Below are 19,744 nucleotides of genomic sequence, written 5' to 3' on the forward strand. Positions count from 1 at the left end.
TGTTTTTGTCTAGATAATTATCAGTACTTTGAATTGTACTTTACTACAACAGTATCGGTTGGTAGGTTACTGTGCCACAATAAACAGTGAAGCATGCACGAGTGTCTGATCAATGTCCAATATGTAATTAAAAGTTAATGAGGTTGCTGGTAGGTCCGTAGTATCTTTATTGACCCTGCACGTTTTTCCCAAACTCTATTTCCTCAATCTGGTTTAAACTTGAATGGAAGCTACTTGCTGGTTTGTGACCAGTCCACTAAATCACATTCTGAACTAAGCCCTGTAGATAACTTTTAGAGCACTCTGTGATCATTCTTCCATTTTCAGCATCCCTTCGTCACCACTAGATCATTAATCATAGCTTTTTGGTTGTACTGACCAGCCGAAGGTGTGTGAGGTTGTGGCTTCAAAACTTTGGAATTTATTTACTTTGGACGTAAAATTTGCGGACACTGGACACCCTTTAAAAGTTTCACCAGCACTTTTGTTTATTGATGTTTTTTATCGTTTGTTATTCATTATGTCTATTATTTTATTGCACTTTATCTTTTTTTTTATCTTTGTGACACTTTGTTTTGGCTTCTGTAAAACATAAATCAAGTTAATCTTTAGTAAAAACATGATTCATAGGATGTTGTTGATCAGCTCTAGGGAAACTCAGACGGAAGTACACAACTAATTGTCATTTGACGGTAAGCGGCTGTGATAAAAACTAAGAACCACCTGCTTTGCACCGACCCGATCAAAACAAGGAAGGTGTTGCCATGTTTCCGTTGTATGTTTAACTGTGAGTTATAAATATCTTGGCTGCCTGGCTGCACACTAACACTCCATTTTTTTTATTTTTTTTTTTTAAAGTTGCTGTTTCATTAGGATATAGATCCAGTGAAGTAAAAAAATGAAAGTTCAAATGAAATTTTCATGTGTAAAACATTTTTTTCACAAATTCATTATCCTACTAACACAGTGAGAACATATGCAGTTTGACATCCAGGAAGTCCACTTTTTGGAAAACGAGAGTCTAAGGTAAAAACAACAACACCAAGCTATTCCGGATTGAGCAAAATATTCTTTTTTCCCCATAGTTTTCTCTGCCCTTGTCCTATATGTCATGTCATTTACTTGGAGGTATAGAAGCCAGCAGCTCTCACAAAAGATGTTGTGGCAGCTGAACAGTCTATTCTTGTGTGTATGCTTCTGTGCATGTATGTTTTTCTGAACTGGGTGAAGTAGAAAGGAGCAGACACAAATACAAGACAGCTCTGCTTGCTGTTGAGTCTGTGCTTTTTTTCTTCTGTTGCTGACAGTAGCTGCTCAAGGTGTGTTTTCTACCCCCAGTGCTCGATACACACTTCATATCAAAAGAAACTCTGAGAGCTTTATAAAAACATACTTGCTGGTGATAACAGGTGTTATCGAATGAACCAGGACTGACCTTTTAAGGATTATAATGAACCAGTGAAATTCTCACCACAGAATTTCCATCTTTTATGATGTTCCTCTTAGGGATGCACGATATTGGATTTTTTGCTGATATCCAATATGCCGATGTTTCCAACTCACTGTGGCCGATTGCTGATGCTGATACCGATATATGCACATATTTTTCTCCAGTTGGCTGAGGAGACTATTATGCATGCAAGCATAGATTGTACTAAGTATGATCAAGAAAGACAATATATGAAGGAAGAATTTAGGAAGACTAGATTCAGGAGCTCAGCATTAAAACTTTAATGAACCTGCCAAGTGGGTGGAGCAGTAGAGTTTTCTTTGAGTTTATTAGACAGACAGGATTAATGTGTAAGATTTAATCTCGTATCCACACTCCGGAGTAGAAGGTGGCGGTATTGCACCTAACACGCTGGTTGCCAACCGCTGTTATGAACCAAAAAGAAGAAGGTGAAGTTTTTTTATTTTTCAAACAGAGTGGTACATCCTGTCAGCCGAAGAATTTCTTATATGTGCAGCCGAACACCGCAGCACCTCGATGGACTGTATCGCCTTGATGGTCCCGGTTCGTCCGTCGCAGGCTCCACTTCACTCAGCTGCTCGTCAGACCCGCTGCTTCTTCCCACTTTAACCCAAATCGGGGCTCGGTGGTCCAGCTGGATACACATGGAGAGCCGGGGCTAACGTTAGCTGGGAGGCTAGTGGAGCGTTAGCCGTAGCATGACCTGAGGGAAGCACAGTCAGCTAGCCTTCGCTAGCCTCCCAGCTAACGTTAGCCCTGGCTCTCTATGTGGAGCACCGTGCCCCGGTTTGTTATTCGGGTTAAAGTGGGAAGAAGCAGCGGGTCTGATGGGCAGCTTGAGTGAAGTGGAGCCTGCGGAGGAAGCACCGGGACCATCAGGGTGACACAGTCCATCAAGGGAAGCACAGTCAGGCGGCAGAGGAGATGGCGACATATTGGCCTCTCATAATCGGCAGAATTTTCCAGAATTTGCTGATGCCGATATTTCATTTTAGAGCTTTCATCGGCCGATACTGATGACATGCCGATAATATTGAGCATCCCTAGTTCCTCTAACTAAAGATGGATGTACTTACTTACTTATTTACACCTACTGCTCCTTTTTCATGGAGCATAGGCTGTTTCCATGTCAGCCTACTCTGCTTGATGTCCATTTCGAGGTCCCTGCGCCAGGTGTTCTTGGGCTGGCCTCTTTCTTGTCCTTGTCTTCCATCTAAGGGCCTGCCTGGTGGCACTGGTGTGTGGCTGATCCATCCCCATCTTCTTCTCTTGATCTCCTCTTCCACAGGTTGTTGGCCTGGTATCTGGCCAGAGGATGTTCAAGATCCACCTCAGGCAGCTGTTGATGAATGTTTGTACATCATTGTGGTCTTGGTTGTCATCCACATCTCTGATCCATAGAGTAGTATAAACTTGATGTTGGAGCTGAAGACGATTGATGTTCTCATTTATATTTGTTAATCCTTATCAACTACTTAATAATACATAAATATAATGTCTGATGTGTGATATAATAATATTCTGATAATACACACAATGCTGCAATCACCCTTGCCTCTGTTTGCTCTACTGTGTCACAGTGCCACCTCCTGACAGCTCTCACCACCCTGAAACTTTACCTCAACACAACACCAGCGGTGCTTTGGTATCACAGAAATTTGATTTCTAAAACTATTACCCCTGATGTATTTTGACATACAGTAGATCTGTGTTGAAAGAAAAATGTAGTTTGTTCATCTTTGTCCTTGACCTTTGCTGGTTCCTCTGAACTGTCACATATATTTACTAATGTAAAAAGTACTGTTCTAGGTTTTACAAAGTTATCCAGATAACTTAGTGTATCTGCTTGTTGAAACACAGTGACATACTATATGTAGTTGTTTTGGAAGCACTTTATCTACTAGAATTATTATATACATTATAACACCTGCTAATATGTCAATATTTCGGAAGCTTTTCATTAACCCAACAGCACTGAGGGAAAAAGATCTCACAGAGCACACTTTCATTTTTAATGCCTGATTTTATTTTTTTTTTATCGAATTCTACACCAAATCAGTCAAGTAGCAGAATAGTGAGCAGATGATGAGCTTCCTGTGAGTGTGAGGAGCTTCCCAAACCCACCAGCTGAGAAGAAGCAGAGAGTGACAGCTCACTATGCACTGGTAAGTTCCTCTGCTACTGTAGTTCTCTGTACTCACTGGCTCTGCACATGGTGTTTGAGGTTGGGAAGCAAGTATACGGTGCTGAGACTGGTTCAGTGTGCTCAGTGGTTTGTTGTGGTGCTGCAGCCTCCTGAGATGATCAGGTGGCTGACGCCCACTCTCAGGTGCCCCAAAGAGACAAGAGGAGGCCCGCCCAATGAAATCTGAAACAAGCACTGTAGTGAGTATTTTTTGGTCACAATATACATACAACCGGTAATCTGTCGTGTTGCAGGTATACAACATATGTCATAATTCATTAAAGAAGGTAGCTTTAAGAAGTGTCCTCAACACATAGTATATAATATTAACTTCAGATTATCAACACTTTATGTCACTGTTGTTATTTAGTGGTTTTAGTGAGGGTATTACTTACTTAGTCAACTGAACAAGGAGACTTCTGATCTCTCTATTTTGTCCTGTGGTCATCCATCCTCCTGATCTGATTTGGAGTTAATATATCTCCTCTGTCATCAAGGAAACCCTGGATGTTGTTTGTCAGTCTTCTATGTTGTCTCTTATTGGGAGAGGTTGATATAGTGCATGTAACCCTGAAGGCTTCTGATGACCACAGAACATGTTCCAGCTACCACAGCTCCACCTGACAAAACAACAAAAAACATTATCTTTGATGGACTTTCTGATACAGCAGCATGATGGGCAGCCATCTGCTCTGTCAGAGGTGCAATGTGAGGAATGAGACAATGGCTCCAAAGTAGCAGAGTACTACCTCATAAATGTAGCAGTCCTGCTCCTGCTGAACAAAAGAGACATGGAAGTGTTTTTCTACTGCATTCATGTGAGATCTAAATAACAGTTTGCACCACTTGGAGTCATCTACACTTTATATATCTAGATGGATAAATAGGACTCCCTAATTTATGTTATGATTATTATTACAGCCAGACGCAAAGTCTGGCCAGGCTGGGACATTGCAGCTCTATCCAAGTGTGAAGGTTTTCCAATCCAACTGTTTCCTTCCATGTTCAGTGTTGACAATCCTAGTAGGAGTCACTGTTGTCAGACCACCTTGGGCACACAAAATGACCAATCCAGTATCTCCTGTTTGTGGAGGAGCTGAGGCCTGAGGAGCTAAGGAGCTGAGGGTTCTGTGAAAGAGCTGCTACCAGTAAGACAGAATGCTTGTGAGAGACCTTCTTCAAGTGGCCCCAGGTGCTGCTCAGACTCAAGCTCCTGATTCCTGTGGATGTCTGCAGTTGGTTGTTGAGGAACACCAGCAGGAACAGGAGGTATCATGTCTCCAGCCCTGCCAAAAGTCTTCTGGTGGGAGCTGCTGGATGACAGGAGAGTGAGGTCTGATGTCCTCATCACCATCATCTTCATCATCAACACCTTCTTCTTCTTCATAAGCAGAATCAGGAGAGGGACCAAGTGTGCGCACATCCAGGCAAATTATTCAGGTACAAGACAAAAAATATTTAATTGCAGGGTACAAAGGAGTGAGGTCTGCACACTGCTAAGCTCCCAATAAATAATTGTATTCTCTTTTTTGAGGCAACATTTCAATCTGCAACATCTTTCTCAGGCAAATGTGAAAGAGAAAACAGGCATTTCTTGCAGAGGCAGCAGTCAAATCAAATTATTATCACCTGCTGGTTAACAAGCAACAAGGAAAACAAACACCACAAGATGGCAGTCCCAAGAATGTAAATAATGGGAGTACTCCAGAAAATAGAAACACCAGAAATTCCCGAAAATTTTAAAATACAACGTTGATATGACAGCATTTGAAACCATATGGTTTCAAGACAAGAGTCATATACAGAGAATTATATTATTTTTTCAAATCATCTGACTATCAATAATGTTCCAGGGACATTTTCTCTAAGCACATCTTCATATCAGTTTCTTCTGTGTCGAATATTAAACGATATATGTCTTAAATGTAAGTTTAATATGTGAAGAGTTTTGCATTAGTTTTCAATGTGAATCTGAGAAGAGTGTGTTCATTCATCGTTAAATGAATTTAGAGGACAGTGTTAATTGCCAGTGCTGGTCTCGGTCAGCAGTACCAGCAAACGTCCAGCAGGTGTCAGTGTCTGTGAGGACAGCATGACTGCACAGACAGAGAGGGGAATGAAAATGATGATGTCAACTTTAAACGTGATAGTCACATTTTTCAGGTGAGCTAGTTAGTTTTAGTTCTGGCTATGATAGGAAAATTAAGGTTTCATACTTTCGTTGCTTTTTTCAGTACTGTGTGTGTTTTGTTGGCAAACTTATTGAGTAATGTTATCAAGCTAGCCAATCAGCAAGGACTTGTATCATGGCCAGTAACTTACCACCAACAGGTGTGCTTGTAGTTTCACTGAAGAGTTGTTGGTACTGGTTCTTTACTGGGTGAAGCTTATTTGCTCTCAGCTTGGTCTGGGGTGATGTAATATTGTATTATATTGTAATATGCTGACAATGACAGTCTCTGTATATGGATGCAGAAAATTCTGTGTACATTAACGACTGTCAAACTGAAACTTGATTTTCACATTTTTGCAGAGAAACAATTGAAAATGGAGCACAAAATCCATCCTGTGTGACATCACTCTTTGCCAGCCAGAAGATCCAGGACCTGGTCCATCCACAGGAGACAAACCTGGAATAGCTTCATCAACAGAAGGGAATCATGGGACTGTTGCTGGATGAAGAAAGCAGTAGTAATGAGGTACTTATAGTTTATGAATAATTGTGACAAATGACATTTTGTGGGGGGCATAAATACTGCCAGAGCACTGTAATTGGAAAAATATGATACTAAACAAGAACATAAAAACAGTCAGAGGCTGAATAGAAAATCTGTTTTAAAATGCATTCAGTGCAAGTAAGACTTGATTCTGAAATATCAGCCAATTTTCTATGGTTCACATGATCATAAGCACTGAGGTGAGATGGGTACTGATACCAGTATTAGCTACTCGGCTCATGCCTGGGACCAGAGGCTGACCCTCTACAAGTCCAAGCTCTTCTCTGTGTGTGCAGTGCAGAAATTACTAATCACTTTGCTGTTTCAAATCATTTTGATCAGCTCACTTCAAAGATTTGTAGTCACTGACTATGTAGGTTTTTCATTCATAACCCAAGCTGTTCAAATGTACATCAGTAAGCAGTCGCCTCTCTGTTCAGACAGATATGATGTTACAGTGACTTTTATGACTGTTTTCAGTTAAGTAGCAAGCTCAGTATTAGAGCTGCCATGATTAGTCAATTAGTTGCCAACTATTAAATTAATCGCCAAATATTTTGATCGATTCATCGTTTTGAATCATTAATAAAAAAAAAAAATCCAAATTCTCTGATTCCAGCTTCTCTTATGTGAATGTTTTCTTGTTTCTTTAGTCTTCTGTAACAGTAATCTGAATATCTTTGCTGTGGACAAAACAAGACATTTGAAGATGTCGCAGGCTTTGGGAAGCAATGATCGATATTTTTTCGAGGAAATAATCAACAGATTAATTGATAATGAAAATAACCGTTAGCTGCAGCACTTCTCATTATGTTGCTGGATCAAAGTGTTTGAAACTAATTTGTAAAGGTGGTAGAAGAAGTGCTAATAACATTGGAGTTTCATTGAAGCAAGCGAGTTGTTGGTATTTTGGTAGAAACTGGGTCGTGCTGAACCACGTCTGTCTGGTGTGAAGTCACATAGTTGGTGACTTAGTCAACAAGGATAATCTAAATACATCAGTTACAGAATAATGACCGTGTGGTTATATTCTGTAAACTGCTACATCTGGATAACATCATATTTTCCAAAAAGCAGCAGAGAGATTATTTGGGGGAGCTTTCAGTTCATGTAGTCTATAATTGCACCGTGTTCTTGTTTTCTCACAGTATTTACAATAGTGGCATTATTGAACATATGAATGTACATGGACACTGTATAAATTGAATTCAACATTTTTAATCAGTTAGACTTTTTAAAAGGACTTATAAAACATACAAGTCATCAAGGTAAAAATTCAAAGAAATGTGACATAAAAGAACATTTTCAATAGTTTTGGTTTGTGATTATTTCTTGTTTCGTTGATCTAAAATAAGAATGATTGAATCAAGAAGTTGAATTAAATACAGATTAGATATCCTGCTTCCTCGCGATATAAATAACCATCTTAAGAAACAGTGAAATTAAATTCCCAACAGACAGAGACTAATATAAAGTCTGTAAAGTAGGACAGAACAATGTAAGATGCTTCTCTACTGATGTCAAGCTAGTGCCATCTGCAGGCAAGATGTTAGCATGACAGGTTCATCACCGTGCTGACCATGAAAGCAGTGCCATCAGCTGACTCTCTGGTTTATTATTAGTCATTCAAACATTAAAAATCGGCAGCTGACTAGTGTTGTTACTTGGCTTTTTTATTAAATTGATTTTTTAAATTTTCTTTTTCTATTATTTCACAGACTTAACCTGGTGTGAATTAAATTTGTTGAGTTTTCAATCTTAATGTTCTATTCAAAGGAGGTATTTATTTTCATCATTAATAGGTAATTCTTTATGTATACACACAAGCAGTGATAAGTTAACTGATCTCAGATACATTTGAGCCTCAGTATGATGATGCTGTGAGATTTATATTTGTGATGATACAACATGCAGTACTCAGGTCCTAACTGTCTATTTCAGTTTTCCCATGTGATGCTACATGACACTAAAAATGCATTTATTAGATAAGATATGAGCTGGAAACCATCACATAAGTTTTATTTTATTTTATATTTCTAGGTCACCTTAAAGCAATGTCATGGCTTGATTAATTCTAGTTTAATGATTCCTCAACCAATAAATCAATAAAAAAATAAATTCTTTGACAAAAAATAAATCTATACATTACTTTTAGAAAACTGCATTTAAAGGGGACACAATTGACTTGGAAAAGTTTTTTTTTTTTTTTTGACAAAATGTACTGATTTTAATGGATGATATATTCAGTGGTTCGTCTTAAATTCCCCTCTTTCCAAGGTTTCTGTTTCTCCCAAGAGAGTCCAACTGCGGGCCTCATGTCTGGGGACCTCAGGTCTGCGAGCAAATGGAAAGAGAGTAGGGTGCTCATATGTGAAGTTCTCCACTTCCTTTAGGGTCCCAGACATGAGCTCTGTCACTTCCTCGATTTACTTAAATTTGCAAATGGTCATATTTCTCTGCTCTAGAGAGTTATTGTGATGTTTTTGTTACATAAGAAATAACTAAATATTTGCTCTTGTTGTGTGTTATGTGTGAAAGAAATACTGTGGTAAATTACAGAAAAAACACAACCTGTTACCCCTAACCCTAAACCTGCTGTATACAATATAGAAGTTAGAAAACATTTTTCTGTATTTTGTAACTCCTTCCCACTCAAGATAAAAATGTAACGATGCTGTAAATTAATTGACAAACACAAAATCATTTCTATCAGACCAATAATACCTGAACATTTGACTCTTTGTGTGGCTTTCTTGACCCGGACCTGGGGACCCCAGGCATGAGGTCTGCAGTTGGATGCTATTCATTTTTTCTGGGATTTTTCTCCTCTCCTCTCCTCTCCTCTCCTCTCCTTTCCTTTTTCATCTCTCTACATCAGTTTGGCTGTGTAATCGCCGCTCATGGAGGTTGGCTCACTAATTGGCAGATGCTCAATCCCAAAGCCTGCATCTGCTACCTGTTTGTACCAATTAACAGGCCCATGATACTGCACTGACACCTCTTCAATGAGTTAACAGATGCCACAATTAGCCACTCATTTGAATTGCTGCCTGCTTAGCGTGAGGACCCTTGTTGCATCATCTCCAACTGTGGGAGACCGCCTTTCATCTATTTGCCTTTTTTCTTGTTGCCTCTCAAATGAGGCGTGGGAAGGCCAGGGAACCCTGGTGTGTAGAGCAAACAGTCTTTTCGCTAGATCCCTAAATTAGCTCTCCAGACTCACTGTTGCAGCTGAGGGGTAGCTGTGGAGTCACATGGCAAAGTGTGCTGCATTCATGAGAGGGGACGGGACACTATTGCATGTGCTCATATTTGGGGCGTTTCCATCAGTGAGAACAGGTTCTATATAAAGTTCTCAGAATATAATTTTAGCCCAGTTCAGGAGCTCAGACTAAATCTGGAACCCAGATTCCAGGAACCTCCAGGCAGAGATAACAACACTGTTGATCACAAGGTTTACTCTTTTACATTCTTCCTCATACAACATATTCTTGCCTCATGTTTACCAGACAGTAATGCATAATAAAGAACAAGATGACTAGACTTGTTTCTAACACATTTCCTACTGTACTATTTTGTGGTTATTCATGTACATTGGAAAAAAGAAACTGAAAACTTACAAAGTAGCATGAAAGACATCTTTTATCGCAGCACCTGCCATTGTATAAATCCATAGATGTGGAAATAATGAAACTGAAACACGTTTATTAAACCAATTCTCACTGTAAAACAAGCCATGTTGCTGCTGTTATCCTTTCATTCGTATGTGAGGAATATGAAGATCAGTCATGTTTGAGAATGAGAAAACCTGTCTGGTTTTCTTAGAAAACAGAATAATCATAATAGTAATACGAGACATAATATTCAAATGTCTGCTTTTTTTAAATGTTTAATATGGGTTAAAAGACACATTTTGATATTGGGTAATAGACAAGTATATTTAAAATTATAACAATTAAAGTGTAATGTTTAAAACTCTTTTGCTGCATTGGGTTCTCAGATAATTTTGAAATTCTAATCAGCCATGTGATCATCTAGGACTCCTCTACATGTCCTGTTTCTGTTTCTTGCCAGAAGTGTCTTTGTGTTTTATATGATATTGATACTGCTGAGCATTTTTATCACATACCTTTCACAAAATATCTACAGTATGTATTTTACTTCTTGATACTTGATGTGTTATCACCAAGAGACAAAAATGTATACATACTGCATACAGTCACTTATAAGAGATGCATGTTCCGTTCAGTAAACACCAGATCTTCAGTGAGTATGTACAGTCTCATCCTGCAGCACACGTTGTACTGAGGTCAAATAGATTTGTTAGATATTTTAATCTCAAATACTGATGTCAGTACAGGCCTCAAAAATCAAATATCGGGTTTATTGGGCCATACTTAACATGTGATCACAACAATCACTCCGTCACTGTTACATAGCCTTGAAATGACAGAATGATACAGAATGAATGAATTAATTATACATTCTTTGGTGTCTGAGGATGTGGGCAAAAATCTTTTTGCCTCTGTTTATATGAAAATAATTTACTTAGAATAAGTATTTCGTTTTCTTCAAAACGGTTGGCTCACAGCTTTTGTATGTAAAATTATTTTTCTTCAAAACAAATTTTTTTTTTCTATTTTTCCAAACTCAGTGAACTGCAGTCCAGCCCTGTTCAACATAATTTAAAATGTTTTATTTTCAGATTAAGTGATCAACAAGAAAATGTCCTTGTTGTTATTTAATATTCATCTTAAATAAATGTTCTTAGTTTCTTAGTTAACACATAAACTATGTGCTGATGTAAAAATCAGCCAATTACCAAAGAGGAAACAGTGTTGAGATTAAGTATGAAACATGGCGGGTGACGTGTAACAACAAAATGACAGCAGTGTTACTAGGGGCTAAGTGCTAATCTTGGGTGGGGAAAAAACTGAATTCTCAGAGGATATTTAAGTAAAAAAGAGGCTTAGCGGTGTGATTCTGCCCTAGTTCTCACCAGCACTTGTCAGTGTGTCTATGTGAAGTGTGTTGTGTGATTGTGCGAGTGCATGTGTTTGTGCACGTCTAAGCCTCAGACTGTGCATGCGCATACACAAGCTGCAGTGCAGTGTGTGTGAGCATGTTACTGTAATCCTGCCTATGTACTGCGTGGATCAAAACCACATGTGTCATTTTGCACAAAGAGTATGATCAATGCAACATTCTTCAGCAGCCAATGAGGAGAGAGCCCTTGTTACTGGGCAGTTATGTGTTTACCCCCCACCCCCCCACCCCGTTCTTTCGTGAGGTCGATGTCACGCGTCAAGCCTCATAGACTCTCAGATCAGCATGAGTCTTTACGACACACCAGGGTCCTGCGGTTGTGATGAACATCAGCACTCTCACTGGTTTTGTAGGTCAACCAGTATTGAGCTACGGGTGCAGCCCAGCTCACAACACATGTACTTGTGTGCACAGGTTTTATACACAGAGCAAAGGTCATATAGGAAATTCTATTCACAAAATCCAGGATATTGGCTGGAGTTTGTGAAGAAAAATCTCCATTGATTTTAATAATTTGCAAGTTAAATTTCTGGAATTTCACTGTAAACAGCTAAAATCAGCACCTTTGCTTGTGGAATTTGGTTTCCTCACCTTTTTAGGATGACATAACGTCATATAAACAATATTATATCTATCAAGATAGATACAATAGACTACAGATGCAAATTAGCTTCAAGCTAACTCCAGTGCAGCGCATCTTTAATGTTTCAAACTGCACACTGTCCCATTCAATAAATAAATAAATCAAATACGAAAAAAATAAATCAATGCTTACTAAAAAGGTATTATCAGTTTTGTTAATATTGGTTAGTCACTGACTAGATCACATTAATATTTACTGTAAATTTACAGTAAATGTTGGCTTCAGTACACTTTGCCAGTCGTAAAAGAAGTTTAGAAATATTTCACTCAGGTAAAAGTATCAGCAGCAACATGTACTTAAAGTATGAAAAGTAAAAGTATTCAGCAGCAGAATGGCTTCTATTAGAGTGTTATAATGGATTATTATTACTAATGTATTGATGTGTAAGTAGAATTGTAATGTTATAGATGGTTATCCAAAGTTTATTTGAATTACTTTATATACTGCAGTGTAATTTCATCTATAACAATGTGTCATATTTTATAAGCTCATCATATGTTTTGTATGTAAAATCTTGATGTTCAAAGCAACTAGTAATTGTAACTGTCTAATAAATGCAGTGGAGTAATTTAGAGGAGTAGACATATAAAGTTGCATAAAATGGAAATATAGGTAAGAACAAGTACTGTAGTTCAAAATGATGCTAAAGTACTGATTAAATGTACTTTACATTCCACTACTGCACGTTGCAGTCTTTAAAGTGGATCACTTATAATAAAAGAGCATGAAAAACGCATAGCCAATACAATTCAATGTAACTGCAACACAAATTTTAATTGTTGTTTCTATTACAGTAGACAAGAGATTGTCAAATGAATAAAGGGCAGTGACAACTAAAGTAACAGACTGAACCGTGATACTACTAACCACTTGCATCAATCTTTGTATCAGCAGGAAGATTTATTTATTTATTTATGAGCCTTTACTCAATAGTTGAAAGTGCAGAGACACAGGAAAGAATGGTTGTGATTAAGTGGTGTGTTCACCAGTAAGCTACTGGAGTTCCCAGCAGTCTCGCATTTTTATAGACTTTTGGAAGAAAAATCTGAAATACTTCTTTTAACCCAAAAATATTTTATTTCGAGATGAAGTGTTTTTTGTGGGCAAAACCCCCGATATATTTTAAAGAATACTTTTATAATTTTGTCATAGAGAAAGTTAACAGGAGCTGCTGACACTATTGGAGTTGAATATGACAACAAATGCCTCACAAATGACAAAGAGTTGGATCAATACCTCTGACACAGTCGCAACAAACATCTAACATTAACAGCATCACAAAGGTTTACAGGGCTGTTGTATTGTAATGCATTACATTGTGATGATTTCAGGTTATTTTGTTTTACCATTACAATACTTATGCTTCATCAGTTTGATTCTAATTACAGTTCTATGCTGTTTAACCTCACAGTGCTAATGTGAGCCTAAGAAGTTGGGTTAACTGACTTGTTTGTTGTGTTACCCTTCACCATGTCCCTGCTTATAGTTAAGAATCTTAACAAAGTATGTAAACCGCCTAAATAACAGCTTGTAACAATAAAATACCGACGAGAGATCATGTAGTGTATCATCAAAACACTTCAGTGTGAAGCTTATTGTTCTTAAGATAAGCCTTACAAGGATTATCCATTGTAAGAAATGTAAAGCAACTAAACAAACATACAGCTTGTTCTCCACAGGATTTATGCACATATTACAGGATTGATGTTGTGATCCACCTGCAACATCACCTCTGACCACATGGTGGCATCAGTCCTCACTGATTCAGCACCACTGATGAGCTGCATGTCGAGAAATCCTCTTTACTGGAAGGGTTAAACTTTAATCTTAACAATCTCTTTTCACCCTTCATGTAAAAACTATGTAAATACCTCAGTAACAATACAGCATAAACATCTGTTTGAACCCTTCAAGTAAACAATGAGATTTACATGTAAGCCTGCTAGTTACTGTAATAACCAGATCTCCTTGTACATCAACAACACTTCCATCTTATTTTCTGAGGATGAACACATGTATTTTGCATACAGGGAGCATCATCTTTATTTAGTGTAATGTCTTCACCGTGGTGGGAGTTTGTCCCATGAAACATTAAAAATAACCTTTGGAGATTTGGATTCCCAGTTGAGGTATTTTCACTGATGCTGTCTTTGCACAGTTAAATGTTTGTTTCCCCAGCGCTCTCTTTTGGTTGGTCAGTGTACTATTGCTGTTGACAATTTTGTATTTAGGTCAGTGTGGCCCCCTCAGGGTCTGACAAACCACTTTCTCCCAGAGTCCCCATGATTGACACATTTTCTTATAGCAAATGAAGTCCTGCTCCTCCGGTTTTAAATTCTTGATGAGTAACATTTTATAAAATACAGCACTAAACGCTGCTGTTGGTGCGCTCTCATTTAGATTTCCCTGAATACCATTTAGTTATCCCCTGGAAACCATTAATAATATTACTAATAACAACAATGACATTAGTATTGTAATTATTTATCAGTCTTTCTGTCAGTTTGTGTATTATAGCTATCTGTTTATTCTCTGAATGTTAATCCCATCACTTCGCCATATACTGCAAACAGACATATGTCCCCTCTGGGTCCTCAGGATCTTGTTTTGCATAGACTGCAGCACCACGTGACCCAGTCAGTAAAGATGGCTACCTGTTGTCCGCTGTGCTGCCTCTCAGCTTCACCCCTTCTAGACAGCATGGTAATAATCAGCAGCCTGGCAAAAACCAGAATTACCAGGACATCCTCTAAGAACATAATGCCTGTCTTAGACACTGGGCATCTGTTGGCATTTCCTCGCGATACGCCGGACACAGGGGGGGAGGGGGGTGAGGTGAGGAGGAGGAGGAACGAAGGGAGAAGGAGGGGAGGGAGCTTCAGGCTGGGATTACGGGGGAGCTGTGAAGGGGGGGAAGAGAAGGAGAAGAGATGACCTGACCACATGCTCCATCCGTAAAGCGCTTTTCTTGTGTGCTGGCCCTCTGCCCTGGACAGCCAGTCCAGGTCAAACCAAGAGCCCCCACTGGGCGATGCCCCACGCTGCAGTCAACAGCCATTGTGATCTGCAGATCTGCTCAGTCAGCCTCTCAGAGTCTGAGGCTTCGTTTTGGGGAAGGTCCTGGGAGGTCTGCAGCTTAATTCTTTACTCAGCGCTAAAACTTTGTCTTGACTCTCGAAGAATTGCAAAGCAGAAGGAAGAAGATTAACTCCAACACAAAAAATAGATACTGTACATTACATACTGAACCCCGGGCCCTCTGTAGCAGCTGAAAAACATGTTTTTATCAGGCTGATGTTTTAGAAGACTTCTCTTTTTAAAACATGGTTAAACACAATGAATTTTAGGCTCTACAGTATATACCTGATTGGCGTTAACAATCCTTTTTGCACAGCACTACTCCTCCAAAATGCCCCCCAAATTATATTTTGATTACACTTGAGTTTTATTGCAGTTTGTTCATTAGAGGTCTACCAGCGAGTTACACCTCTGTCTCTCTTAACTGACCCTCAACATGAGTAATGTCACTGTATAGGGTAACATGTTCTACATTTCTGTCAAAAGAATATGTATTTGTACATTCATAGCCCATATAACATGTAAAACATGAATAAATATTCCCTTATACTTTAGGGTAATTTTCAAAACTCGTCACCTTCATCCAATGTGCAAGCTCAGTTTGTGGCAAAGAGAAGATCCCCTTCATACACATTTCAAGACATATAAAGATACTCTGCTTTGAATAATCATTAAAATCACGTCTCCTCCTTCTCCCTTACTGACAAATCCAGAATACGAATATGCAAATATTGTTAATGTTAAAAGATTAAAAAACTGCTGGACACAAGATGTCTCACACTCTATAGAATTTTCAGTGTTTGTGCACCGGAGGCTTCAGGTTTCCACATCACACTTGTGTAAATTGCATACTGGACCACGATTGGCCCTTCAAACTAGTTGGGATGTCACATATCTTGACATCTAAGCTCAGATTTAAGACACAAAGCTACAGAGAAATCTTCCTCCTGCAGCAGATGAATATGAAAACAGCCTCCTAGTGTCAAACTCTTAACATACATCATTCTGCTCAGTGAAGCTCAAACATCCAACTGACAGAACAAGAAGAAAAACACATATTTGAGTGGAGGAGGTCTTTACAGATGCCCTCCAGAAATGTTTTAAGACAAATAAAAATACTGTACTTGAAATAATTATATGTGCCTGATATGGTTTACCCACAAAAAAGTTAAATTATTTCATTATTACATCTACCCTACTCCTATGAATATTATTTTGATTGCAAAAGATTTGAACTGCTGGAAAGCTGTTTAGTATCCAGTAACTCAAAGTTGATTGCAACTATCTTAAACCTACATTTATTTTAATGCATTTCTGGAATATATTTTAGGCACAACGCTAGCTGCAGACTTTTTAAAATCATTTTGTAGAACAAATAAAAATCACTGCAGTCACTACATGTAATGGCAAATACCTACAATTTCTTTTTTACCTGCTGATAGTATGGACCACATTTGGTGCAGATCGGTCAAAGGTTAACACACCTTGAGGCGTGAACTGATTACAGTCATATAACTGCTCGTGCCTCCAGTCAAGGAAAATTGTGTCTTTTTGCAACAGCCAATCAGATAATTTACTGGAAGGCTGAACACCATTTTACCGCAACTGTTATTGCAGTTTTCTGGACATTTGTGATGTACCACATATTTGTTCCTGGAATGGCCCTCAGAATAATGATTTGGAAAAATCCTAAAAAGCATTTTTACTTCAGTACAGTCATCTGTTCAGTCACCATGCAACACGAGCACCACAAAACCATGTTTGTTTTCTTCCTGTTTGTGAAACAGAACTGACACATTTTTATTCCCACTTTGTGTCACAGGGAATCTAGTGTACACTATGAAGATGTCAACAATTTAGTGTAAAAAAAAGAGAATATACAGGAGAAACATGGGATCAAGAATAATATGCGGTGAGTCATTGCTTTATACATACTGGCCTGCATTCTATTCATATGTTTAAATAGAGAATAAATGACCAACATGTAGTTATAATTGCTCCTTAAATCTTACCGATGTCAGCTGCAACATAAAACCTGACCAGAAACAAGATAAAAAACTTAGGCAAGCAGTTGCCTTGGGATTAATTAGTCAGTCCCCACTCTTTTCTTTCTACTGTCTGTTGACATTAGCTCAGACGCGTTTGATTCCCACCTCCCCACCCCCGCCCTTCTTAACTCCAGTGAAACCACCCAGAGAGTACAACGTTTTGCGCAAGGTGACTTCCAGCTCCTGACAGGCTTTCTGTCGAGTAAACGTTGAAGATGCCCCGGGGGCAGAGTGCCAGCACCGAGGCCAGATGGGAGCCCCAGTCTCTACCTGCCACCCGGTGCCAGTCCCCCTGACACCCCCCTCCTGCCATCTGTGCCGACCTGCCCCTAGCTGTCAACAGTTCAAGAGCAGGCTGTGACGTTCTCCCGCCTGTGCGCGGCAGCTGACAACACAGCTGTGCAGATGTTGTCAGGGCGAAAAGATGGCGACGGCAAGACTAACATCTGTGCTCCCTGTGGGAACAACAGAGCGGTACTTTCTCGCTGTGATACTGTGTCAATGAGCTGACAGACGCGGTGCTTAACGTCCTGTGTGGAATCATCAGCGCTGCTCCTGGCTTGTTAAGGCCTCGGAAAACCTCACGCAGTCGTACGCAGAGCCACCGCTGCATAATACTTTGTCAGTTCCATAAATATGTTCTGGGGATTAAGCCAAGATTAAGACACTGTAAACTAGACAGATTTACATCAACTAGCCTAAGTAGATCACAGCGATGTGATACTGAAAGCACCCCGGATCATAGGTTACACAACACGTAATCCAAATATCATTATGTTGCTTGAATCTGAATCCATTGGGGGTTTTTTTATCCTCAGTGGCATAATGCATACATGTCAGTGAACCTCTGCTGTTTTCCTGTGTGTGTTTCCTGCTGATTTTCTTGTCACTGGATGCTCTCCCCCACCTCACTCTCCATGCTGCTTGATGCAGTCTGTGGCATGTGTCAGGTATAGCCCTTCATTACCACCCTGCTGCTCTCTCTCTGTGTCTCTCTCACACGCACACACACACACACAAGAACAATGCATTTACGATGTGTTCATTTGAACTGTGTGTGTGTGTGTGTGTGTGTGTGTGTGTGGGTAGGAGGGAGGGGTAGGGGGGGACAGCACAGAAGAGAAGGAAGAATGAATAAAAGGACTTCATACATTTTTATGACCGCACCGATAAGGTCAGTCATGTGCTGTGGTTACTAAGCAACGCTGCCACCCCATGTTGGACAGTTACGGACCAGAAGAGTCAAACTCGAAGATGTTTACTATTGCTCTGTGAACGACAGTCGACCGGTCTCTTGCTTCCTACATGTCTCTGGTCAGTGTGATATCACAGTCACAATAAGATAAAGACACACGGCATGTACATAGATAAGCTCATCCCCATGATGTATTGATCCACAATATGGAAAGACTTTACAGCTAAAGGTCTTCAGACGATTCAGTGAATTTTACAGATAAATTAAAAAGTTTAGTCAGCTGTAAGACACAAGAAGCCTCAGCATATATGATCTTTGCAACAAGGTCTCAGAGCTTTTCTAAAATCAGTGTAAATCATGGTCTATTGTGTCTTTCATCACATATGGTTCAACATGAGGTCAAACTATTTCCAAGATATGTGGAAAAGATGTACTTTTAGATGGAAAACAATTATAGCACTTACAGTAGCTACATCTATTTGGAAATGATTAATACATATGTACAGCACTTGTATAATAATTCTAATAATACAACACAGTGACTGGTGGTAAATGTTTCTAAGGCTTTCGGGAAAAAAAACATATTTTTTGATGTTCAGCCACGCTGGCTATAAATGCTCACACTGACTGCTGCCTGGGACTATTCTTGACAAATTGTTCCCGGTGAAAAAGCACAGTTGTACGATGCACCACTTTTCCCAGGAAAAATGTGGATGCTCCCAAGTACAATAGAGAGCTTCAGGATCTTGGGATTGATTGACTGAATCTCTGTTGTGTTCTGTCAACTGCTGATAAGGTCGACATAATGAAGTTTTGACCAAGACAAGTTTTGAAAGTCTGAAGAACATTAAACGGTTTAGCAAGGTAAAATCCTCCATAGAATGATCAGTTTTGATTTCATTGTAAATTAAGTGCTTTTATTATAAAATATTATGTTTATCAGTGTGTTAGTTTGTAGTTGATAGAGTCAGGTTTGCACCGGCTCTGAGATGAAATAACCCAAATCATCACAATTATCAGAGCTTTAAAGTTATTAGATAATTACACTTATGATCGTTCTGAGCCATGAAGTGGACCACAGAATTTCAATCATCTTTTTACTGTAATGGTCAACTTTTCAATATTTAAAATTTCAAATCAGTTGCATCAGACATCAGTGAGACATTAAAGAGTAGGGAGGCCTATAGATGTGGATACTACTGCAAAGTGCGATGTACAGACAGAATGTAAATTTCCCTATAAATGAAGTCATTTCTACATGTGAAAACTGTCACATTTCTACTCACTGCAGTTGAATTCCATAGTGCCAGTTTCTGTGGACTGACACACACAGATAAAAAACAACTCAGAAGGAATGTCCT

The 19,744-nt window shown here is 39.1% G+C and overlaps 1 long non-coding RNA gene across 3 annotated transcripts; it reads left to right on the forward strand.

Annotated features, from left to right (window-relative positions):
• The first annotated feature begins 1,775 nt into the window (after positions 1-1,775).
• LOC122995896 lies at positions 1,776-7,023 on the forward strand. Of its 3 annotated transcripts, XR_006406866.1 has the most exons (6): positions 1,776-2,822; positions 3,531-3,636; positions 3,763-3,856; positions 4,750-5,096; positions 5,706-5,819; positions 6,190-7,023. It is a non-coding gene; the product is annotated as an uncharacterized LOC122995896 (long non-coding RNA). The 3 variants fall into 3 exon arrangements; XR_006406867.1 differs by lacking the exon at positions 5,706-5,819 and having other exon boundaries at positions 1,778-2,822; XR_006406865.1 differs by lacking the exons at positions 4,750-5,096; positions 5,706-5,819 and having other exon boundaries at positions 1,787-2,822.
• Positions 7,024-19,744: the final 12,721 nt, after the last annotated feature.

This window comes from Thunnus albacares, chromosome 13 (assembly GCF_914725855.1).
Source record: "Thunnus albacares chromosome 13, fThuAlb1.1, whole genome shotgun sequence".
Taxonomy (NCBI): domain Eukaryota; kingdom Metazoa; phylum Chordata; class Actinopteri; order Scombriformes; family Scombridae; genus Thunnus; species Thunnus albacares.